Source organism: Eublepharis macularius, chromosome 11, assembly GCF_028583425.1.
Source record: "Eublepharis macularius isolate TG4126 chromosome 11, MPM_Emac_v1.0, whole genome shotgun sequence".
Taxonomy (NCBI): domain Eukaryota; kingdom Metazoa; phylum Chordata; class Lepidosauria; order Squamata; family Eublepharidae; genus Eublepharis; species Eublepharis macularius.
The window spans coordinates 72,693,346-72,716,491 of record NC_072800.1 but is presented as its reverse complement, the minus strand read 5'-3'; the positions used below and the strand labels follow the sequence as shown (position 1 = coordinate 72,716,491).

At 41.3% G+C, this 23,146-nt stretch overlaps 1 long non-coding RNA gene across 1 annotated transcript in view; it reads right to left on the bottom strand.

Annotated features, from left to right (window-relative positions):
- Window positions 1-23,146, bottom strand: part of LOC129337277 (uncharacterized) — an 85,698-nt gene that overhangs the window by 5,112 nt on the left and 57,440 nt on the right. The window contains exon 3 of the long non-coding RNA XR_008597806.1: window positions 959-1,025. This is a non-coding gene — a long non-coding RNA (uncharacterized LOC129337277). The remainder of the gene's footprint in view (window positions 1-958; window positions 1,026-23,146) is intronic.

Sequence of the window (23,146 nt, the reverse complement as noted above, 5' to 3'; positions counted from 1 at the left end):
ACAACTTGCCTTTTGAGGATAGTAAGACTGACAACTGTTCCCTTTCTCTGGCCTTTTGTTTTACTGATGATAATTATGAGTGTTTTACTTTGTTTTCATTTACTGTGAGCTGCTTGATTCCTTTTGCAGGACAAAGCTGGATGTAATTGTTTTACATAAACAATGGCAAATACAGCAAAATGGGGTGGGTAACTTCTTGAAAGATGCTCCCATATCCTTGCTGCCCCTATAAAGGAAAAGGTAGTCCCCTGTGCAAGCACTAAGTCATTACTGACCCATTGGGGGACATCGCATCACAACGTTTTCTTGGCAGACTTTTATTACAGGGAGGTTTGCCACTGCCTTTCCCAGTCATCTGCACTTTACCCCCAGGAAACTGGGTACTCATTTACCGAGCTCGGAAAGCTGGAAGGCTGAGTCAACCTTGAGCCGGCTACCTTAACCTGGCTTCTGCCAGGATCGAACTCAGGTCGTGAGCAGAGCTTGGGCTGCAGTACCGCAGCTTACCACTCTGCACCACGGGGCTCTTGCTGCCCCTGTAATGGGTTCCAAACCAGACGTCCAAAATAACCACATTAGCTAACCAGGCATTGCATTCAACATCCAGAATGCGTGATACAGTTTTTTAAAAGTAGAAAGGCTACTTTAGACAGCGTTCTGGACACCTCCAAAAAGCACCTAGATCACTAAAGCTTACATTGCAATAAATTAACTACAGTTAAGACAGTTGCCTTGGGTTTTTTTTGTCATATATAAATATGATTTTGACTGTTCCATGTTCTCACTACATACTAACAAGGTGCCAGTACTTATATATAAGACTGCACTGATTTACATCGATTCCTCCCTCAAGAAAAGGGAGACCCCCTCACACAAAGGTACTTAATACCAGCGAATATCACAACACAAAAAGCCCTGCTAACAAGCACACTGAAGATTTTTTAAAGAAATGTTTTACCTTACAGTCCTCCTTCTTTGTAGTAACCTTGGAGTTCTATACCTAATGGAATTTTCCTTGTTAAAATCTAGAACAGAAAAAATAAAATTACACTTTATTAAATTTCAGTGAGAAAAAAATTTAGTGCATGAATAGTAGAATGTTTATCATGTGCAAAGTAGACTAAACTTCATTAATATTATTCATACACTGACAATGCTTTGGAGGGAAACCAGAACAGAGAGCAACTGAGAGGGGAGAATTATAGCTATGAGCTGAAAACTGGGTGGCAGAAGCTTCCAATTTTTAACCCTAGTTTTTGTCTCATGCTAACATATAGGGTACCCGCTACATTACTTTAATGCAATCTTTAAAAGTTTCATTGGCCCCCATGGAAAGCAAGCAGACAACGAAGAGCACAGTGACTCTTACAGAGCACAGGCCAAATATATTCCAGCATGGCAGTTCTCTGCTTTGGGAAATCTGCTTGTCAGAACATGCAGCACTGAATGCCAGTGTGGCATAGTAGCTAAGCTAAGACATGAGACCATCTGGGTTCAATCTCTGCTCTACCACAGAAGCTTGCTGGATGACCTCGGGTCACTTACACACTGTTAGCCTAAACTCTCTCATAGGGTTGTAGTGGTAGTGGGAATATGGAAGACGACAGGAGAATGACATCATAAGCAGCTTGGAGACCCATTAGGAAAAGAAACAGGATATAAATGAAAGGAAAAAATAAATGCGTTTCACACTTTCCCCAGTATAAAGAGAAATAAGATGGCATTTTTTAGACTTTTCGAACGAACTAGGACACTCCTTTCCCTTAATCCCACAGCAACCACTATTGGTAGATGAGCATGGAGCAATGGACTAATGTGCAGCCTGCAGCTCATGAAAACCTATGAATCAAGCGGACCGGATATTACGGACATTCCATCATTCTGCAGAATGTGCAAAACAGAAACGTTCAGACGGGTATTTTTTATAAAGGGATGAGAACTGCAGTATAATGGAACAGTCCAGAAATGTGTTTTTCTAAAGAAATAGGACTGTAGTTTACTGCAATGTTTATTGCAGCAGTCCCCAAGCCTTTTGAGCCTGTGGGCAGCTTTGGAATCCTGACCCAGGGTGATGGGCACAACTGCAAAATGGCTGCTACAGGAGGCAGAGCCAAACACAAAATGTCAAGGAGAGAGGTTATAATTCTAATAGCAGTTCTTCAGCATTTCAGGCAGAAGCTCTGTTTAACAGGATGCCTTTTAAAATTAATACTGTTAAAATATTTTCATGTATACACACAGGTAACTTTTCAACGCTCAGTATTAAAGATCCTTGGGCTGTGATGGGCAGTTGCTGTCACAGCAAGGATTTTTTAAATCTGCAAAGCCAATCAGATCTACAATGGCCAATCAGAAGCTCTTCTGGTCTCACCCTCTCTCTTAAAACACTTGGCAGGAAAAGACACTATGTTGGGGGACCCCTGGTTAATTGTATGTATCCTCTTGCTTCTGCTGCATTATCTGCATTTGTAATCCACTCTTAGCATTCTTTATGGTATGTTGTGTCTTAGACAGTTTTCTGTTTGCATTTCTATTTCTTTAATCCTAGTCCTAATGCATTGTTTATTGGATGTCAGACTGAATTTTCTATATTTTTTAATCTGCCTTAAGAAGACTCAGTGAGAAAGGTGGAATACCAATGAAGCAAATGAAGATTAAAGATAACTGTTTTTCCCTCTTCCATCATCCCCACTCTCTTACATGGTGACAGAACCTGTCTGGCTGCTCTAAACATTGAGTCAAAGGATAGCAGTGAAACAATTCCTTCCTCTATCTTCTGTTTCAGTATTCCCGCTAAGCGTCTCAAAGAGGGGACATCACAGACACCAATTCACTGCCCTTCTTCCAGAAACAGAATAGAAATTTCTCATGATCCCAAAGACAGTAAGAGAATGTTTTCACTGAAGGCATAATCAAGTTGCAGTTAATTTAACCATTTTACACGGCAATGACAACTTCCTTTATACAACAGACAATTGCAATGAGTTGTGCGCGAGTATTTGCAGAAAACATATAGAACAGGGATAATGTTCTCTTTAACTCTTCCTCCCTGAACACATACTGGAGAACCTCTGGCCCAGAATTATCAGGCTGGTGTACATGTTTTTGTTTTGTTTTTTAACAGACAGGTCATGTCATCCATCTCTTATCTGGTTGTTGAGCCAAACACTAGTGCAACATTAGCGTATCTTCTGCAAACTCCCTCTGCCCTTGAAGTATAAGTGGCCCTAAGCTACAAGGGAAGAAAATATTCACCAACATGGCCTTCGTATGCATTGCAAACCAGCTGAGATCTGCAGAACTTTCACAAATGTACTGAAAGAGTGCATCTGAGACCCCACAAAGTCTCTCAGATGCAGAGATACTCAAAAAATACATAGCCAATGAAACAGCTGGGATAAGACCGAGAAAAAGGTACTTAAGCTGGACAAAGGCTCAAGAAAGCTTCAAACTTTGCTTGGTAGAGTAGGAGGATACAGACCAGTATTTATAGCAAGGTTGGAAAGATGTGCAGTCTGTCCAGTACTGTTTCAAGTTAACTAGAACAGACAGTAACAAGCAGTGTTTTAGAGCCCTTGTCAGCAAGTAAACATAATTCTACCCATTGGCTTCACTGTCCCATTTATTTAATATGGTGTTATCCTGTTTTTGCCTCAAGTAAATGGAAAATAACGTTTATCCAAGAAGAGGCAGCTTTAATTTTTTTAAAAATATCAAGTATCCAAGCCATGTGTTCAAAATGATTTATCATGATTATACTCTTTGAAACTCAGTACTTTCACAAAATATAATGACTTAAAATTATTGTACAGTGCAGCTGTTAATAATTCTCTAACAGTGTATGAGTTTGGTTAAAGTGAAACCAGGCATGCGTAAAAATTTATAGTAGTTCTAAATGGTGTATAACCCAACACGCGCTTTTGGCATGGAAACGTCTCCCCATCATGAAATCCTCAAGTAGGCCACTGAGACATTCTTTTCCCAGGCCCCAGCCAAAGCAGAAGATGCTCTCATATCACCGGAGAAATTCGAAAGAGGGGACATGAACCAAAAAGGAAGAGACTTCATGAGATATGTGATGACTTGTCTCTTCATTACCCTTGAAATATTATACAAAACCCACCAGTATCTTAAATGTTGGAAATGGTTTGGATTTGGAATACATTTTATATACCAAATTCCAAGCCTTTAATATGCTATAATATTCTGCCTCAATAGTTCCAAAACTTACAGTACATGTTCTTGACACTGTATGTTAAAAGTCTGAAGAGGAAAACAAGACTACTGCATATGGAGAATGCATCCAGCATTAAATTACACATAGATGTTGAAGAAAGTTGAAAGCAGTTCTGTTTTCTAGGCTCTCTTAAAAGTCAGCAGCTTTTCTGGTTTTTAAGCTAAAAAGCACCCCCAGTACTTTCTCCAAATTGGTATTCACTGCAAAAATATCTATAGTTGGTTCCTTAACTAATTACAGATTTTTAACTATATTTGTAAAACTCACCAGAAAAATTGTAGTTTTCCTTCACAGATTTCTTAGCAGATGTATTTTTACAATTATGTTCCTGCTTCCAAGTTTCTGTTCACTATATTACCACTCCCCCTCCCCTCAAAAACAAGCCCCTAACTTAACAGATATATGCTATAAACTAACCATTAAAAAACTCCAAGATATATTACTATTAATTGTTACCCAATATATCTTCAAGGTCTTAATTCATCTGCTAGTTAAGCTAATTAGGAGATTCATCTAATCGGATTTTTTTTTTCAAGAGCATCCTTTGAGGAAACAATAAGACCGGATGCCAAATTGAACATTGCTTACTGCGGTGGCAAATATTTTTGAGGCGAGGAAGGGGGTCTCGAGACATTGTTTGGATGCAGATTACAATACATTACAATTTAATTGCTACGCACTCAGAACTCTTACCTTGCTCTTGAGAGTATCTGACATTCCTCAAATAGCTGGCAATCCAAGGATTTCGAAACATGGTTACACAAAACAAAGGAACTGAGCAAAGGAGAAAACTACAAGAGCAGCTAATTCTCAGGCAGCCACAGCCCTAGGCCCGTCTTAGCAATATTGTGTAGAGATTTTTCATCTCACAGGGCTGGAGCTGTCAGACTATCACGTCCCAGGGAGTGCAGTAAATGCATAGCAATAGGCTGCAAACTGGAACAGCTCAAGACAGTAATCAGATTACAAGCAGAAATTAGGTACATGAATGCTGAAACAGATTGGACAATGACAACTGGGAGATTCATAATATCACCACTTCAAAGTGTTGGCTAAATCACAATTTATATTCCTCCCTCCACCAGCCCCTCCACTCCACTTCTTTTTTTCCTATAATAAAAAGAAAACAAAAATTCACTGTGAATGGAAGGAAAAATCCAATGCCACTGATCAGAATATACTGCAGTGATAGTTTGCCAGGAGGATTGATGCTGGCATCCTATCGTATCATTATGCTAAACATTTGCTTTGCTGCTGTGAAGGACAAACAAATACTGAAACAGCTAAGATTTATGGAGAACACAGGAACAAAATGGCTTAGGGTAGACAGAGGCAAGACAGAAGTAAGGACGTCAGCACAGACACAACCCTCAGAGAATTTTAGTTAAGTCGGAAGGCCTTAAGTGTACACTTGCAGAAATATGAAGGACACAATTCATTTAATTGCTGCATTCATTTCTAGCTCAATTTCCTTAAGTGCTTTCAAACAATGAGAATTTACTGTTAAGTGGGGTCAATCTCTTTCTTCCTTTTCTTTTCTTTTTTTGTTTAAATAGGAACTGAAACATGGTTACTCCAATGAGAATAGGATTTCTAGATAAATTCTTTCAGGGGTCAACTCTTATCCAAAACACAACACTGTGGTGAAAATTATCTGATGATGTGTGATGTAGTTGTAGTAGTAGTAGTAGTAGTAGTAGTAACAACAACAACAACAACATTCGATTTATATACCGCCCTTCAGGACAATTTAATGCCCACTCAGAGCGGTTTACAAAGTATGTTATCATTATCCCCACAACAAAACACCCTGTGAGGTGGGTGGGGCTGAGAGAGCTCCAGAGAACTGTGACTTGCCCAAGGTCACCCAGCTGGCTTCAAGTGGAGGAGTGGGGAATCAAACCCGGCTCTCCAGATTAGAGTCCCATGCTCTTAACCACTACACCAAACTGGCTCTGTGAAACTGAAAATTCACTCAGAGTAGACAATATTGACCTTCATAGCTCAGTGATCTGGCTCAGTATATGGCAGCTTCATACGGTCATGTGTACAGTTCCGTCAAAAGGAAGTGGTGTTTTCTGGCCACAATCGAAAGGAAAAAGACGCATGCTGACTCCACAAGAACACTGTACCCCCCTAGACTCCCCCCTACCACCACAAACATTTAAACTTAAATTTAAGCCCCGCACTACAGAGTTCAAAAAAAAGGTTTGAGAATGAGATACCACTGGAGTAAAACAGTAACAAAAGACCCAATGGCATTTCTGGTTTAAACTTCTTTCACATCTAATTCCCAAACTGTTTTATTTTTATTTTTTTAATGTGGATTCTAGAAGTAATAGTTTGGAGCTGTGCATTCCGAAAGTCTAACTTGGGAGAAACAAAAAGGATGCATGTGTAGAATTTGCCCATATGGATTCTGATCTTGACTTCCGGAGTGAAGCAAGCGCCTGCTTCTAGTGACTAGCCCAGCTCATCATCATACTACAGCAGGTAAGACAAAAACAAGATCAAAAATGTAACATAAACACATAATGCATTTCTATAACCAAAAAGGCAATTCTGTCTTACTGGGACTGAAGTAGCCTTTGTGCTAGTACTAGCACTGTTCTTTATATTATTTATTTAATTCATTTACCCTGGAGCCAGTCAACCTGAGTGGCCCCTGCAGTTCTACAAGCCAGCACTGCAGGGTCACTCAGCTTGGTGGGGTCTATTGTGGGCACGAACTCATCCACTGCATCCTCCCCCCAAAACAAAGCAGTGTAGGAGGAGACAGCCGGTGAGCCAACACCAAATGCCACTGCTGATGAAGGGACTGGGCCAAGTGGCCCCTGAGCCTCGGGCAAAGTTGCTGGGGCTTGATCCTGGCCACCAATGGCCTACCACTAATAGTAATAACAACAACATTATATACCACCTTTCAGGACAACTTAACGCCCACTTAGAGTGGTTTACAAAGTGTGTTATTATTACCCTCACAACAATCAACCTGTGAGATGGGTGGAGCAGAAAGAGGTCCGAGTGGGTATACAGAGTAACAAGCTTGATTAAGGGAAAGCAGACCAAGAATAGTTTCACACACATGCTTTTCAACTGGGCCACCACCATAGTGCAAACGCCATATGGTATGTGAGGAGCACAGCCTTATAAATACAGTGTTTCCCAGCACATCATTCCATGAACTTGAACAGGTGCTCACTGAAATAGCTATATATGAACAAGACCATTCCATGGAACAGGAGGGAGGAAATTAACATTCTTGGACCACAATTATACTAGTACCAGGATGAGCTAGATTTGGGTGACAGAGGGAACGCATAATGGTACTGAAGCACCATGGAACACAGTGGCAAATTGGATTCTAAATGTGTTTTCTCAGTATCAAGTATGAGCTCAACTTAACTTACATCCCAGAAGACACATAACTGTAGCCTCAAGAGGACTCACTTTGCTAAAGACCCATACAGAGAAACAAAAGAACTCTTTGTAAAAGCATGGAAATAAAATGTTTCAGAAAGGGTGAAACCTTGACAAATATTACATGTGTGGCCATTTTATACTTCAGAAGAATCTAGTTTCCAAGACATGAGACATACTTGGCTCAGAGATACATCAAGACCTTCTTATGTCTGTGGTAACTTGCCAAGCCCTGTTCTCCATTATTAAAATCCTGGAACTCTGTTTCAAAACCAATCCAAGAAGAGAAAATATAACAGGCATTAAAAGGCCTGCATATCATAAACGTACTCAAGTGGTCAGATTAAAAACACACAAAACTGGCTGACAACTGAAAGTTTTTGCCATTCAAAAAAGAAAAAGCAACAAGATGTTATTTCAAATAAATATGCAGTGGTGTGTTTTGGGGTCAACTGAGCTTGTAACATGTTCAAAACTTTATTAACATGTGATGACAGCAGTTCATCTGGAACTTCATTTAGGCCCTGAAATCAACAGAGTCCAAATTACCTAGCAGGTAATTTTAGGTGGGTCTGCTCTGCAGTAGGACAGTGGAATTTGAGTCCAGTGGGTCTAAGGTGCCACTGGACTTAAATCCTGATGCCCTAGCAGATAATACTATCAAAAATGTTGCCAGTCTCCATATTCTTTAGCGACGTTTAATGTTATTTTAGGTTATGCATTGCATTTCATAATCAAATTTTGTACTGTCAAAATGTTTATGGGTACGAGACATAGAAACAATTAGATTTCTATATAACCACATTAACTGTGGGCTTTTTATCATCCTTTGGGCACAAGGTGTTCCATTGACGCTCCGTTCTCCCCCTGCCATCAAGAACACTCCACAATTGCAGCTCCCTTCTTCCCTTGCAGCTATACTGGAGTCAGATTCTCTCTAGTTTTTTGGTTCCATCAGTGCCAGCAAGCTTTAAAAACCGCTGTAGTGGTTTCTGGTTGAATGGGATAAATTGGGAGGGGTTATCGGGAGACAGCAGGTACAATTCTTTTGCACTAAGTTTCTTCTACTACCTACAGGGTCTCCTCTCACTGGGAAATGGTATTTTGATCCAGAGTCTTGAGGCTGGGGTGAGCCTTCTGCCTGGCGGTGGGCCTTAGCAGGTGCAACATCATACCAGTCCTATAACTGCAGAATGCCAAAGCTAAAGATTATCATATCAGGGATAATGCTGCTATAGTATAGTGGTTAAGTGGTTGGGCTGCAAATCATCACTCTGCTGGTTTAAATCCCACTACTGCCATGAGCTCAGCAAGTGGTCTTGGTAAGCCACTCCTCTCAGCCCCGGCTCCCCTCCCGTCTTTTGGGAATAACAACAACACTGACATTGTTCATCACTCTGAGTAGGCACTAATCTGTCTAGAAGAGCAGTCTATAAGCACATTGCTATTCTTATTACTATCTAAAAGACGTTTAAGGATTCTCACCAATCAGGTTTTCACTGCCATATATTATTTGATCCCAGTTGTGATAGGATACTGAAAGCCTATCAGTGTTGAACTCTGCATGTGCAGCAGTCATAACTCACTTGCTCCTCTGCACTATGAAGCTGGATTTCTGCAGGAGAAGGAACTTTTTTTAGAGCAATAGTAGGGCAGGCAGAGTCTTGCCGCTTGATCCAGCCAAGATGTAGTACAGATTTAAAACAAAGTATATTTTGAATGGGTAACATCAGTTTACTTCTGTTCCTCCTCCTCCCCCAGTGAATATTCACAAGTAGTACCCTGTTTTCCTAATGGATGTTATTTAGGCAAGTTTCTAATCTATCATATAAAATTTCCTGACATGAGATCATCGCTCTAGTGAGGAACATGTTTAAGCCATTTCACTTTCCTCCAGTCACGGCCACTGTTATGCAATAATTCAACATTGAGTTGGAAAAGTGTTGCAAGTTTGGACACATCCTCGCACAGCTATGAGTTTGCATTGGACTGCATTAACATTTGGCTTCTATTTCAAACAGGTCACAGACTGGGGTTCAAAACCAGTTATTGTCTGTAAAGAGTGGCATGAATCATCTCTACAACTTACACTTAAGTATATTCCTCCATAAACATGTCTATCCTCAAAATCTTGCTGGTGTTGAGCTTTGTATTTCAAATTAGTGTTTCTCCCTGCTGGAAGGAGGAAAAAACAGAGCCTCTTCACATGTCTCCAAACGGTTAGGAAGGAGTGTAAGTGCCGTGGTTTCACCGTGTAATCCTAAACAGAGTTATACCCTTCTAAACAAATGGACTGCAAGGGAATAACTGTTCAGGATTGCACTGTTAATCTCCAAAAGTTTCTCTCTACAAATTAAAGCCCCATGAGGGCATGTGAAGAAATTTTCAATTGTTTTTAAGAGTTAGGAATCAAGAGTGTATATATTAAATTGAAATCATGAGCCTAGATAGAATGTAATAACTAGAACCTTTTCATATCTTACTTGGATGTTGTCAAGACAGCCCAGTTGAAATTCTGGATCCAGCCACTTCAGGGCATGATATAACATGAAGCTGCCAGCCAAGGTGTTGATGTAACATGATAGCTAGGGATGGAAGGCCTGCTCACTTGACCGGAAGGATTGCAAACATGTCTAGCTGAGTAAACCTGAAAGCATTCAAGAAAATGGGTCTGACCAGCGTTATTTTTAAGCCAGAGGCACATTAGGTAAAAGCACTGTTACTGGTACCATACACACAAAGATTCTTTTGATGTGTCCTACTTCCAATGTATCTCTCTCTATTTCCAATGGCCTATAAATACATTACTAACATACAATCATCTTATGTTTCAAGATGAGCATTATCTCAAACGTACCAAAATAGAATGTAAAACATCATAGGAATCAGTTTTCAGGAATTTTCTGCATTCACAGATACATGTGCTGTTTTTACGACTACTCTTGATAAAATGTTCTTTAGGCACCTCTAGATGAAGGGAAGAGGGGGAGAGAATAGAAGAACATGAATACTCACGCCCTAATTATTTAATACTACCTTCTAAAGGGAGCTGTGCCTTATATGACAGGCACTTGGCCCTATAGAGGCTTTTGGTATACTCACAGCATTGCACTTGCATAAGATAAATGTTGGTTTGGATGGACTCACTCATCTCAGTTAAAGCCCTACTGTTCTGTGGATGCAACGTTGCACCAGTGTAAGAAGCAGGTTCCTGGCCCTGTTAGCATGGAGCGGTTTCACATGCTTATGTCATCCACTCCTTCTTGGCTTTGTATGACACAACCTCCAATGTTCTGGTTTGCTTCCCCAGCACAACCCTTGAACAATACCTCCGCTGCCCCGGTCCTCGCTCCTAAACCCCTCTGCTTTGCATAGCAGTCCCAGTTCATTAGTTAAACCATGCAACAGCCTGCTTCTTTTCCTGCAGCGAAATAGTATTTTCCAGCCACAATAACACTGATTCTGTGGTTAGATGGGGGTGGGTGGGAAACGGGATATGAAATTGCAAATCTATGCAGGGAGACTTTACCATTAAAATGTTGATGAAAAAATGCATTAATGAGATTGATTGATTGTAAAATTGCTAGAATTTATTGTGAAACTGTGTAATACCAAAGTTGGTGTTCTATATACACAGTGGAAGGGGGGGAACGGGACAATATATTCACTTCCTCTTCTAATTCAGGAGATACTGAGATGGATCAGTTGACCTTGATTTTCAAAACCTACAAAATTAAATTCCACATTTAATGAAAATACAAGCAAAGAGCAATTTTGACACAGTGCACGTCTACTGGGCCGTATCTCTTGGGGGTTGGTCTCTCTCTCTCTCACTCTCTCAGATGGATGCTCAGTTTGCCATCCAGCAAATTCTGTCCCCAGACACCATTCCCAGCTGCTTACCTAATAAGGCAACGTGCAAGTTGACTGGCTGGCTTATAGGTCAGGCACTGTTTACCTTGCAAGCAACTGACAAGCCTACCTTTTGGCAGACTGTGGGTGTTCGGTTATCCCCTGTTAACAGCTGTAGAAAGCTTTATGTCAAGTCATAGAAAATTTGCAGAATAACAATGTGTTCTGGGGGAAGGGAAATGAAGGATACACTGTGTTACAGTATTGTTCAGCAATGCAAACAAATCAGGAAGATGACTCATGTTTGCAAAAATCACCAGACCACTCTACATGACATTACAAAACAAGGTGCCCGTTTTAGCATATGCAGGGAGAGGGGAATACTAAATCTGACTTTCCAGAGGTTAATTTTCGTACTTTGTTCAAAATCTCTCATTTTAATCAGTACTATCACGCTTGCACATTAATGAGTTTGCTACTTGCTTAGAAATGGGTCAGGGAGGTGCCTTGATACAGTCTATAAATGGAACAGACCTGCCAAATATATGCTCAGCTCAAAGTGATTGAGATGAAAGCTGAGTATTCTGAATGCTGATATGAAAGTTGCCCAAGCCTTCCTGGATCAGCCACGCTGAGACCTTTTATGCTGCTTTCCCAGCTGTTTTTCAAAGCAGCTTACAATTACGAAAACAACACATGAAACGTATTTTGGAACCAACTAGGAGTTTTAGCAACTGGTGAAATTCACTAAGTAGAGCTGTTAGCATTTTCTGGTCCCAAACAGTAATTAAAGCCTGTCTCACCTGCAGCATACAACAGATTGCAGAGAAAAATGGGTCCTTGGCCACCCGCACCAGGGCAGATGCACCTTTCAGGCAATCACATTTTTTGACAGCCCTCCTAAAATAATTATGTTCCATCTGGTACATGAGATGAACACAGCCCTGCCTACTGGTCAGTGGGGTCAGCTACGTGCCCTTTCAGAGCATCCCAAGTCTGACTTCGCTTGTTCCATGTCCATGGCCCAGCCATCCAGCTACAATTCCAGCTTCTATCATCAGCTCATTCAAAACCCAATTGCCCCTGAAGTAATTTTAAATTTGCCGTCATCCTCAAGATTACTAATAGTGCATCCGTGCAAGATCAGCAGTGACTGTGCTCAGTATATTTAGGACGGAGTAAGGGGGGGAACAATTCACACTCCTTCGCCCGACTGGCAACTGGAGCAACTTACCACATTGAATAGGTCAACTCTGACTCCGTAGGCACCCAGAGAAGAAGCAGGCCTGCAGCTTTAGCAGACTCACCTCCCCATATTTGACCCCTGCCATTCAGTATACAGGGAAATCACACTTTTCCAGGACCTTGATTTACTTCTGCCTGCCCTCAAGAGAGCCCTCCTCCAGCTTTTGCTTCTGTGCTTCGATTCTCAAGCAGTTGGGTTGCCAACCTAGAGTTGGGCCTGCGGATACCTCCCCCCCCCAAATTACAACTGATTGCCAGACTACAGAGAGCAGGTCCCCTGTAGAAAATGGTTACTTTGGAGAAGCACAGCTGAGGTCTCTCCCCTCCACAGGCTCCACCCCCAAATCTCCAGAAATTTCCTAAGCCAGAGCTTGCAACCCTAAGTCACATTTCTTTTAAGGGTATGGGTACTAAAAAAGGTCACAGTAGCTGCCCAGTAATCACATGATGCCAGTCCCAACCATTACCATAGCCATCCATAGGTTGGGCCACGGTGAAAACCACAGTACTACTGAGTCATACAGTTACAAAACATTCCCTCAAGTCTTGGCAGTGCAAAAGCTGAGACCAGCCAGGGTTATAGGAGCCACTCAAACTTGCAGCTCATCTTGAATCTGGTTCCTGGGAGACGTTAAGCAGTGGATCAGCCTGTTTTATACTACAAAGAGTAACTTGCCCTACTCAGACAGCAGAAAAAAGCACCATTAGGTTTTGAACATTGTGAATGGCAGCAATTGCAATGAGTGACATGTCGCAGGTTCCACAGCTTATTTTTTCTGTTCAATGCAAAGTACTTTTAAATTGTTTCAGAAATTATTTGAAGAAATAATCATCAGTTTTATCTGAGACATCTGATGACTATCTTCTCCACAAAATACATACATTACAAGAAGTCAAAACAACCTCAATAAAAACATACAAGAGATGAAATAAAATTAAATCAAATCAGTAACAGCAATCAGTGAAACTCATTCCAAAAAGAATGAAGGTGCAAAAGTCATGACACATCTAACTAATAGTCACAGAGTTGACTATTTTGAGAAGGATGATCTTTTATAAAGGAACCCTGTCCTCAAATGTTAAAGGTGTGAGCAAAAAAAAAAAAAAAAGCTTTCAACTGGCAAGTAAAATGTAGTAAGGCAGGAGCCAGACTTCTGTGGGAAGCATTCCACAACAGAGCGGCTACCACAAAGAAGGTACTGCCTCATTACTACCCACAAATCCCTGATATAGATCCCACCCGCCTGCCAGGTTCATACTGGAACAGATAATACCAGGCTATTCAGGTGTTAAAGGGTAAGAGAACCAATACATCGAGTTGTGCCCAGAAATGTACTGAAAACGAATGAAGCTTTTTAAAATCACAAGGTGAGATCCTAATAACTTACATCAATAAGCAGTTCGAGTTTTGAACAAAGTCAGGTCCATGCAGAGCACATTACATTGATCTTACCTAGATGTTATCAGAGTATGAGAAACTGTGGCAAGATCTCACTTTTTAAAACCACAGCTGGAGCACTCCAAAGTTAACAAAATTCATTGCACACCAGAGAAGAGATCTGAGCCTCAAACATGAGTCTCATAGCATCCCCAGACTTCAGACCTGGTCTTTCAGGAACCGCAACTCTATCTAAAACATGCTGCCTTGTGAATCCCCTATTCATCATCAACCAATAATACTTCCATCTTGTCTGAACTGAGTTTCAGTTTGTTGGCCTTTATCCAGTCCATTACCATTTTTCCAAACACTCATTCAGAATGTCCAATAGCTCTGATGACAAGTGAAGAACAGCTGGGTGTCCTTGGTACACTGATGACAACTCACTCCAAATCCCTAAACAACTTCTCCCTACATGCATGTTTCATATAGATACTGAAAAACATAGGGGACAAGATGGAACATAACACAAATACCACCGACTTGTATTGCCATCTCAGCACAACCTTCTGGAAGCAATCAGCCAGAACCACCAGAGCTTGGTACCAGAGCAGGACTCCAAGGTTTCAGAAAAAATCAAAAGGGATGAACTTCCTGCTTGATTCCTGATAAAGCCACCCATCAAGGCAACAAAAATAATTTCAGTGCCAAAATCAGGCTGGAAACTGGACTGATAATCCATATAATCCATTTTATCCAATACTATGATTGGGACACCATGACCAAATTTTAAACAGAATACTCCACTGCACAAGTATAAATGTTTACGCATGGAGACATTTCAATCCCACAAATTTAGGAATACCCATCAAAACAAATTAGCTACTTTCATAAAGTTACTACTATTATTGGCAGCAAAAGGTACGTGGGTTACAGTGACGGTTGCAAATTCCTGGTCTTATCCTTGTTTGTTAGAACTCCTTTCCAGCAGATTTTACAAATATGAGCACAGTGCATGATACCCAGCCAGAAGCAAAAGAAAAATTACTCATGACAACCAATTTACAGGCCCAGCACAATAACTAGAATTCACTAATGGCAAGAAACACAGCAAGTAGATCGCCTGAAGAAGAACACAAATTGAACATGGGTTGTACAAAAAGGAAAAAAGCTCTGTTCTCCCAGTGCATTTCAATGGCTCACCCTTAACAATGGATGTTATGGAATTCATAACTTAAATAACTATTACCATGAACAGCACTGTAATGCTTTTCTTTTTAAAAATCTTCAGATCTTCAGTTCAGCTCCTCCTTACATTACCTTAAACTTATACCTCAGGAGTAGAGATGGGCATGAACTGAAATACAAACCAAAATTCATGACGAACCAGGCCGGTTCATGGTTCGTGAAACAGTGGTTCGTCAGATTCCATTTCTGACTAACCGCCACGAACTTTAGGCTGGTTCGTTTAGTTCTTTTTTCAATTCATCACTGTAGACAGCTTGGCGCCGATCAATCAGTTTCCTATGCAACAGGGGATGGACTTCCTGCAGACCTTCTGCTGACCCAGAAGTGGTGATTTACTGGCCCAGAAGTGACATTTTCATGAGCCAAAATGAATCGATTAGCAGGTTCATGAATGTTCATGGTTCGTGAAATGTGACGAACCACGAACCGCATGTTTTTTTTTTCTGGTTTGTGCCCATCTCTACTCAGGAGAGTTCTGGTCACAACCAACACTTTTTATTTCCACTCCCACAGGGCTTCAGATATTCTTTACTTTACTATAGCTTTTACCTCAAGAACACCTTCCCTTTTGTGTTTGTGTGATCTTTATATTGCTACTTCCCTGACTCCCTCAAAAGGTTTTCACTGCCACCAAATCTTTTTCTCTTAGATCTCCTAGGTTTAACTGGTAATATAGGAAGGCTTAGTTATAGATGGTAGTTTGAAAGAGTACTCAGCATGTTATGGTGGTTGTGAGGTGAAAAACAATCTTTTTTGCTTAAACCAAAGTAGAATTTATTTATAAGTACATAGACGTGATGACTGCAGAGTTTTACTAAGCATATTGGTTTCAGAATAGTTTTTAAGCCTGGTAGTTTCAAAAATAATTATATCTTCTTGAAGGTATATTCACAGACTCAGTCACAAAGACTAATTTTCCACAAAGGCCTTCTTCACTAACAGAATAAACTCTTAGATATACACAGACTGATCCAGGAACAAACAGAGTTTGCCTGATTTAGACATAAAGATCTTTCTCATGAATATAAAGGCTGGCTGAAAACCTTTCCCTCACACTGTGTGTTTGCTGTGTGTTTGCTGTGTGTTTGAACCGCTAATCTTCATGCTAGCCTTACTTTAAGATATTATCTCTCTGTACAGTGTTACTTTTAACTGAGCATTTTTAAAGGGAATTTACATTTAAACAAAATAGTCTCTTTCCACAGAAATATTTTGGCCTCTTCTGGATTGTTGGAATTCCACAATCTCATCTAGCGTTAGGTGAAACCAATCAGGGCAAGATCGTAGAGCAAAAACAGCATAATTGAAATGGAGTTGCCATGATTGGATGGTAGCTGTAACGTGGGGGGCAGAGTGAACTGCAGTTCTCTTACATGGGCCTCAGTTCAGCACATGAAAGTTGTCCTGTGTGAAACAGCCTTAACCCAGAAGGAAATGGGAGTGGGTGGCTGAAGAGGAATGATCTCACCAAAATAATTTTATTGGACAAATGCTTCAGTTTCACTCTCATTTTTGGACAATAAAGCAACTTTTAAGTGATTTACCATGTGTTCCAATAATTCCTTTTGTTTTTTTCTGCCAAGAATTATTTCAATTAGCTGAAACTTATCAAGAGGAATGTAATAATAAACGCCTCCATGGGATTGGATAGGTGACATGCCAAGACTTGCATGGGGGGTGGCTGCCTTAACTGCCTAAAATCCTAACAGTTCCAAGACTGGAATTAAGATATTTGGCTAAATCACTCAAAACCAAAAGCTCACTTTAAGACTTCATTATTGGGGTGGGTGGTTGAAGAAAGCTGTACATGAGCTCCAAATACTCATCCTAATATGTTTTTTTTCTCAAGACACACAATTAATGAGAGAATGTCAATCCACTTTGAAGGCCTACAACTTGCATTTGCACATATTCTAACATTTTAGAAGCTTTTCTTCTGCAAACCATGGTTTTCATAACCAGGATATTTACTGTAGTTGTAATAAAATGTAACTGGCATGTGAATGATGCAAAACACCAGAAGGGTGTTATGCACCAGATTCTTTCTCTCACATTGCTTCTTGGATGAGTCTGAGATTGTCATTTGAAATTGCCTGAGTTAAAAAAAAAACAGTTTGGAGATTTGACATAAGGACTTGATAGAAAAAAGTAATGGAGGGATACAATTTTCAACAGAGAACATTCCTCTTTAGAAAATTCTTTGCCAAATCCCAAGACACTTTTTAAACTATAAGAGTTTAGATGTGACTTGCACATTTGCAAGCCGTAGTTTATAGTTCTAAAACCCCTTGCTTGGACATCATCTGTCATCTTTTAAGGATAATTTTGATAACTTTAATAACTTTTGATACTTTTAATAATTTTTAATAATTTTGATAACTTTAATAACTTTTGATACTTTAATATACCAGAAAATTTCACCTGCAAAATAATGTTGCAGTTTTCCCCCACATTACTGCCAATTATTATCAGAGACAATCTTTTCCTTTTCAAAACATGTTAATGAAACGAACAATAATGCAGAATTACACTCAGTTGGTGCTGAGATGTATGCCTCAGACCCGAAACAGACGTGACGAGTTACCTCAATTCAACATGGGTTTCCTTGCCTCAAGGTTTGACGGGAAGTGCAGGCGTCCTTGCAGGTGCATCTCTGCATTTCCCCTACTTGCGTGGCCCGGAGCTACATAGCCGCACGTGCTCTGCCTCCCCCCCTCGCACTGAGCGTCACTTCATCTCCCCCCCTCCCTCGTCTGGCCCAGTCCCCGCAGTTCTGGGCTGCGCGGCTTCTGGTGGGGGCCAGGCGAGTGAGGGGGAGATGCAGCATGCTCCGGGAGCCTTTCCTCCTGCTCTCCCAGTGCAGCCCGGTGTCGCTCTGGGGGGGCTGGGCCAGGCGAGGGGGGGAGATGAAGTGACGCTCAGTGCGACGGGGGGGGGGGAGGCAGAGCACGTGCGGCTATGTAGCTCCGGGCCACGCAAGCAGGGGAAGGAGAAATGCAGCGATGCACCTGCAAGGACGCCTACACTTCCCGCCAAACCTTGAGGCAAGGAAACCCAGGTTGAATTGAGGTAACACGTCACGTCTGCTACTCTCATCTCGTCAAATCTCAGAAGCTGAGCAGAGTTGGCCTTCCTTAGTACTTGGATGGACCGAGGAAGTCCACAGTCACCATGTACAGGCAGGCTACAGTTTAATAAAACTTTCCCACTAACTTAGAATCTTTGTCCAGGCAGCCAGCCTTTGTCTGCTCCACATGGCAATGGTGGCCATCCAAGATGGAGCTCGATGTGAGATCACCTTCCTGCAAGTTTTCTACAGATGGAATCAGCCAAAATGGACCCTTCTCCATCTGTGCCAAGTGATTATCTCTATTTGCCCACTTCTTGTGGGTTAAAGAATCCTTTCAGGTGGTCTTCAGGAAGATACAGTCTAGCCTCTTGCATTGCAAACCTCTATGTCAACTTCTAGGTGTCATATTCCAGTGAAGATGTGAACTGGCCATTTCATTGTATTTGGTCAGGAGGGCCATTTGCATTTACAAAGTTTTGATGGTTGATACTTGAGTGATGTATGGGAGCAAGCAACTGCCTTCTCCCCTCCTGCCTATCATCTTCCAGAATTAAAAAGGTATTTCTCCATAACATTATTTCCTATGTGGTAGTGGTGGAAAGTGCCATCAAATCGTAGTTGACTTATGGAGACCCCTGCTGACGTTTTCAAGGCAAGAGACTAACAGATGTGGTTTGCCATTGCCTGTCTCTGCAACCCTCAACTTCTTTGGAGGTCTCCCATCCAATTACTAATGAAGGCCGAACCTGTTTAGCTTCCGAGATCAGGTTTGTCTGGGCTATCCAGGTCAAGGATATTTCTATTCCGAGATCAGGTTTGTCTGGGTTATCCAGGTCAAGGATATTTCTATTCATATAGGGTAAAATGTGGCACAACAGAGAGTCTTGAGATGCCAGAGTTTTTTCCAATGAACCTCTGCCAAGAAATGATTTTTTGCAAGATCTGCACCTCCTTTAGAAAGCCTGAAAAACTGCAACAGGTTTTACCTTTGACTTGAGGACTGCTCTCTCAACCCCACTCTTCTATATAACAACACATCCCACTGCATTCTGGCATAATAGAAACTAGATTTCATATATGCAAGCATATTCCTGAGTACTTTAAATGCCTCTCAATGCTATTGCAGGACTATATGAAGAAGTGCAACACTGTAGTTAGTTTTATAGCCCATAGGGTACATTTTGAAATGTTTCAGATTGGTTGGTTTTTAAATTTAAGACTACACAGCAAAAGAGCTTACAGCCAGCAAATAATCTCCATTCAGCCCCCCCCCGCCATTAAAGAGGACCATCCCCCCATCGCAGGACCTGACTGTTGGGGCTGAACTCTTTTCAGCTCTGCCTTTATTTGGAAACAAAGGCAGAGCTGTCTGTGCCAGGCTGTTTTCATAAACGGTCTCTGGGCACATGCAAACTAGCAACAGCTTTGCTAATGAGTGATAAATTCAGTTGGCACCAGCTGAATAACCATGTGCTGCATCCGTTACCCCTTTCTTTAAGAAGCCTCTTATAAAGAAATACTCTAAACCTGTACAACAGGAAAACAGACTGCCAAAAAAAAAAGATCCCATGCAGAAAATATTTAGACTCCCAGTGGACAGAAGGAGAAACAATTATCCAACGGCTAACATACAGGATGACATAATTAATAGGGACACATTTGGAAATTAACTAATGCAGATCTGGACTGCAGCTGTACCCCCATGTTTCCAACATGAACACACGGTCAAGGCAATCAAAGTCACGCCCCCCCCCCATCTCCAGCCCCCAAGCTCCTACCACTTGCTAGGAACAGCTTTCCAGCCCTACTAGTATACGATTAGGACAGCTTCCTTATGAATCTACTCAAGTACTGCAATCATCTTCAGAGGCCCTGCTTTAGGTGCCAATCTGAAGCTAGACTGGCAGCAACTTGAGAAAGCCACTTGCTTGGACATCTTCTGGCAGCTTCTGTCATCTTCTACCCTGTCTGTTATGCCTGACTAAGAAGCCTGAAAATTGCATGTGATGCTTTGAAAAGGAAACTTCTTGAAATGGGACTCTTGATCTAGACAACCCATCAGAAAAAAGAATACATCACAGCACCTTCCAGGGTTCCTCATTCAAAGCATTGTGGAATCTTCATCAGGCAACGTGCCTCAGCAAGGAATAGTTTGAATATGAACTATTGAAACCACTTATCTGTTTTGAATGAACCATAGATAAACTAGCACTTTAATCAACCTCACTGTAATTATTTCTATCTCATTGGATTTATGCAATATGTTGTAGACGTTCTGATTGAAGCCTGAGCATTAGCACTTTACTATAAATAATATAAAAGACACAAAGAGCATCATGATACGATATGTATGTGAACAGTTTACTGGCATATAGCACTTTAAAGAGGCGGTGCTTGGTCAGTTCAGAGACTGAGCACCCATTCAGATGAGTTGTAACTACTACATGTGAATTGTACATAAGCTGTTACCTTACACATTTTTTTGTACATTTCATTAAACCTGCTATTCACGTTTATAAGATTGGATGTACTTTTGCTGTTAAGGACTGTGCTGATAAGTTTCACGTTTTTTTCTTTATGTTGTTGGCCGCCTTGGGGACCCTAAGTTGGGTGAAAGGCAGCTTTAAAAAAACATTGAATAAATAAATAACGCAGCAACTACTTGGACTTTGCATGGAATGTAAACCTCTCCTCCTTCTCACACCAAGCATTTGTGCTGCAGAGAAACAGCATTTCCCCAGCATTTTTTAAAATCATTGCACAGAAAGCACCATCCTGGCAGATTTCAGCACTGAAAGCCGAGACTTCAGGGGTTTTGTTTAACGGAGGAAGATTAGAGACCTCTGATGAAGGAAGGTACCTCGGTCAGCAGAAGAGACCTTTTGGGACCCATTCCAAGGTTTGTTTCACTAAGTGATGTGCTTGAAGAACAGTTGTGTGTTACTCAAAGGCTTGTGCGTTCTTACAGCCAACAACAGCTGCCATTTTGCTCAACGGAATGTCACTTAGTCCCACAGTGATCCCAGCTGATCTCTAAGTAAAAGGTGTTCAGCATGAAATTGCTTTATATTCTTCTTCAAGCCATTATCTCAGAACAAGCCGGCATGTGGCTCTTTACCTCTCCACTGTTCTGTCCCCTAGTCATGCAGCGACTGTGATCAGTGCCAACACATTTCAGCTACATCTAACCAGCTGGTATCGGCAGAACAGCAGTACCTGGGATCTGAAAGTGCAGTGAACTTGCACTTGCCAACTTAAACAGAGGGAGATTTGAAATCTTGATGTTCATGTAACTAGCCCTTTGCATTCAACAGACAACTGCTGTTTTATACAACTGTTAAAGATATATAATACAAACACAGAATCCCAGCCAAAGTACATGCATCCTTCAGAAACTTTTAAAAAGTGTTTTAAACATTTTCTGTAGTTCCCGTCTCCAAACCACAATGTCACTTTGCAGAAACTGCGGAAGCACTTCATCTTAAATTACTCTCTCCTTCTGTCTTTCAGAGGGAAGTGGGACAGTTGGCTATTCCAATTCCCTCCCAAATTCAGGCCAATGCCTCAGCCAGTTTGTTTAAAAGGAAACTTATACCACATGTTTTTTAAAAAGGCTATCTAAAAACCAGACAGTATTCTGTCCTATATAAGAGATTCAGATTGGGACGTGTTTTATTTCTCAGGAAAGGGGAAAACTTCATTTTGTTTTTTAAATGTAGGGATCTATAAGCCACCAAATTTTTATCCAGGGTGCTTATTTTTTCTCCCTTTTCAAAACAAGGAGCATAACATTTCACATTGCCCAACCTTTAGAGCAAGGGACTAAACATAGCACAGAAGCAACTTACAGAGGCATGGAAAACAGACGACCCACAAAAACAGCCAGGGCAGATGTTCAACAAGCTTCCTCTTATTGTAGTTCTAGGTAGAGAGCTAGCACAGGGGGTTCACTGAGCTCCTGGCAGGTTACCAGGACTGGAGAACTGTATTTGCCTTGGTGGGTCACTCACAGGTAGCACAGGCCTGCTTAAGTATTTACAAAAGGAAAGCTGTTCTGAAATATTTCATTATATGTTTTACATGGAGATAATACGATTCTCCTTATGCGGACTAGATTTTAACTCTTCCTTTTTAAAAGAAAGAAGTGCACATGAGCCAAGCCAGTAGACCAACTTGTAATAAAAATATTGTTAAGTATGTCTTCACAGAGACAGCAAAGAAAGGGGAGGGATTCGCCACTTGTCCTTGCCACTCTCAATCTGCACAAATGGTCTTCCACCCTACTGCCTCTGAAGCCCATCTTAGACTCAGGCAGCAATAGTGCAATAAGCTACTCCCCCTCCCCCTGACCCCAAGTCCATGCCACTGCTGCCCTGTATCTTGCTGGGGTGGCCTGAGACCTGCCCAGCTCAAGCGGCCAAACTACTTGAGCCAGCCCTGGTGATGGTTCATACATTCCTGAGCTTGGTCCCTGCACTCCATCTTGTGATGTTTACTGTGAGCAAAGAAGACTTCATCTTTTCAACAAGTTTCAGGTACAAGCCCCCTGTTTACTTATAATTTTAAATGGCATCCATCGCCAGTGCCCTGACCTGGATAGCCCAGGTAAGCCTGATCTCATCAGATCTCAGAAGTTAAGCAGGGTCAGCCTTGGGCCGTCGTCACATGGGCGTTTATTCCGTCAAATTTCCATTAT